Genomic DNA, 3,463 nt, shown 5'->3' with positions numbered 1-3,463 from the left:
GAAAACTGATATTGTCTTTTTATTTTAACCTAGATGAACTGTTATAATTATAATTTAACATTGTATCCGGCTGTAATTTATATGTCAATTTTTCTTATTAGTATTTGATATGAATGTATTTTTCGATATGATTTTGAAGCATGTAAAAATATAGTTAAATTTGAGAACTTTAAATTTGTTATTCCGTAAATCAAAATTACAAAGCATAGCATTTACAGGAACACTCAACAATGTTAGATCTAGCCACTAAACTACTACCACCACCATTTTCACCCACCAATTCATCCATTTCCTCCTCTGATCTTGACACCGAGGTAATAATTTTACCCTCAACAAAATCAAACTCAACTCTCATAATTTCTAAAGTTTCGTTATTTCCACCTATTGATTTCATTTTATTTCTGGGTTTTCCATTTTCATAGTCTACGGGATCCTGCTTCCATGACAGGAGCACACACTGGGCACTTTTATGGGTATCAGCTTCCCGGTTATTACCTTCAGAGCCTCTGACAGCCATCCACATTCAACCATCTTCGTACCACTGTCGTGGGTGGCCTCAGACGACTGTAGAGTCTAAGAAGAAGAAGGTCATCGTGGCTGCGGAGCGCCGGCGAAAGTGGTGGTGCCTGTGCAGGGATGGTGTCTCAAACTCCAACACGAACACTGTTTTTCCCAATTTGGATTTCATTAATCCTAATTTTGTCACGTTTTGATTTTAGATTTGAGAATTTTTTTAATGTTTTAATCAAACATTTTTCATTTAATATGCAAATATCATGTCTATAAATGATTGCAGCACACGCCCACAAGTCAATTGAAAGTTAGTTCGTTAATCCAATTTGAGTCAATTGCTTTAATTTATAACTTTTAAAGACTTCGATAAAAAATAAGAAATAAATTTATTTGAGAAAATCCAACAAAAATAACAACTACGATTTTTTTATTAATTAAAATCATTTATAATTATTAATATTTTTAAATGTATTTAAAAGAATGTGAATTATACGTAATTGATTTGATTAATTCTAATTGTTTTATTTCATTTCGGATATTAAACTTAATTTGAAAACAACAAAATTTTATATAATAGTTATTACATAACAACAAAATTTTAAATAATAGTTATTACATTTACTATAAAGGTGCAAATGTCTATGCATGGTCTTTTCATTGCTGAAATTTGTCCAGGCTATAGTGTCATTTAATTGCATGCTCCAATATCTTGATGGAAATGCATGGTCCTCTAATCAAGAATTACATGTGCAGATTGAGATTCCTAACTAGAATGACACACATATATATATATAGGAAGTCTTTGTGTTGTCTTCAAATTGCAACACCAAAAATTTCATACTTCTTTACAACTTCTCGTTGCAATTGTAAGTATCTTTCACAAACTCTCGTCAACTTCCTCTCTCAAACACAAATTCATAATGACATCCTAGAACTTAGAAGCATCGTCATCATCAGATAAGCTGAATTTCTAGGATGTGATTAGGAATTTGGGTTTGATATTAGATAATGTTGATGAATGTAGTTCAGATGATGAGTTGGATAACTTTCACGATGAACACAATGATGACCAACACATCACACAGTCATCTCAACATGTCATTGCAGAGCTGTAGGAGTGTGTACAATTCTAATCCAATGAGGAGACAATTTTTACAATTAAACAATATCACATCAACAACGGATATAAATTTAGCGTTGTTAAATCAAAGCCTAAAATATACGTTGTACGTTGTCTCGAATATCATAATGGTTGCCAATGGCGTTTGCGAGTAGGCTATAGTAAAATCTGTCAACATTAGAAAATCAAGAAGATTGACAGACCACATACGTGTTTCTCAATCATACTCTCTCAAGATGATACAAATCTTGATAGTAATCACATTGTCGGCATTGTATCAAATTTTGTGAGGACAAACTCTTCCATTCCTATCAAGAGTTTGATTCTAGACATTAAAAATCGGTTTGGATATTCTATGTCATACAGAAAAGCTTGGATGGCCAAACAAAAGGCTCTTGTTATGGAGTTTGGTGACTGGGAATATTCTTATAACCATCTCTCCATATGGTTACATGTCGTCAAAGATGCAAATCCTGGTACAATTTTTCAATGCACTGGTTCTCCAGTGGAGATTGATGGAGAACCTGACAGTGATTGCTATGTTACTGAAAGAGTTTTCTGGTCTTTCGATCCTTGCATAGAAGGATTCAAATATTGTAAACCCATTTCCAAGTAGATGGAACATTTCTAACGGGCAAATATTATAAAACTTTGCTCACTACGATCGCTCAAGATGGCAACAGAAATCTTTTTTCATTGCATTTTCCATTGTACAAGGTGACACAAAGGAGACATTGATATGGTTCTTTCAACTACTTCGGAAACATGTTACCCCTCAATAAAATATTTGCATCATCACTGATAGAGGGAAGGGTATCCTATCAGCCTTAAGATCAGAAGAAGTTAGTTAGGAAGAGGATGGTTTGAACTCTGTTTATTACATATGTCTTCTAACCTCCAACTTCAACAACAAATTCAAGATTTAGGAACTGAAACGACAAAAGTGTTCAAATTTTAATTTTATTACATGCTTAAAGCTTACGAGGTAAAGCAACCCACTGTGACAAAAAAACTTACTACAATTAGAGACCAATTCCCCCAACAAGTAGCTTGGATAGATAAAATTCCATTAAAAATGGGTCTCGGGCTTTTGATGGAGGCACAAGGTATGAACATATGACCACTAATCTTGTTGAGTACACGAAATCCGTTCTAAAGGGAGCATGTTCATTACCAATTTGTGCTCTAATCAAAACAACATTTGAGAGGACACAATCATGGTTTGTTGAACGATGCTTAAAAGCACAGTACATGCTACAAGCAGCCCACCAATATCCAGAAGAAATCACTGACATTATTAACAAAAATCAACAACAATTTGCATTTTGTCATATTCATCGGTACGATCTTGAAAATTCAGAATTTGATGTTAAGAAAATTTCAACACCCTACCAATATTGCCCACATCCAATTTCGTTTAATGTCAGGCTAAATAATGGTGGTATGACTGTGGTCACTTCCAAGCTATTCGTCTCTCATGTCATCATGTCATTACAGTTTGTGCATATTCCCATATATCACTAACCCAATATATTGATCCAGTATACACTCTTAACAATATTTACAAAGCATACGAAGTACAATTTCACCCCATCCGAAATGAAGATTATTGGTCTGCGTATACTAGTCCAAACTTCATACAAGACCCTTAAATGTGACGCAAGGCATCCGAAATACCAACTACCAATAGAATCCGTAACGAGATGAATAAATCCACCTCTGATCAACAAAAAAAAATGCTCTTACTGATGCAAAAAGATCATCATAAGAGAACATGCCCATATCATCAATAGTTTTTTGTTCAATCTTACCTTTTTGTAATCCCTTCAT

The 3,463-nt window shown here is 33.9% G+C and overlaps 2 pseudogenes; both read left to right on the top strand.

Moving 5' to 3' along the window:
* The first annotated feature begins 230 nt into the window (after positions 1–230).
* On the top strand, positions 231–687 carry LOC124820836 (uncharacterized protein At3g17950 pseudogene; annotated as a pseudogene).
* Positions 688–1,771: 1,084 nt separating this feature from the next.
* LOC148199217 (uncharacterized) lies at positions 1,772–2,415 on the top strand (annotated as a pseudogene).
* Positions 2,416–3,463: the final 1,048 nt, after the last annotated feature.

The sequence above is a fragment of the Vigna umbellata genome, chromosome 4, assembly GCF_029865625.1.
Source record: "Vigna umbellata cultivar VRB3 chromosome 4, Vumbellata_1.0, whole genome shotgun sequence".
Classification (NCBI taxonomy): Eukaryota; Viridiplantae; Streptophyta; class Magnoliopsida; order Fabales; family Fabaceae; genus Vigna; species Vigna umbellata.
The sequence above is the reverse complement of the archived record's forward strand: the minus strand, read 5'-3'. Positions and strand labels throughout refer to the sequence as shown.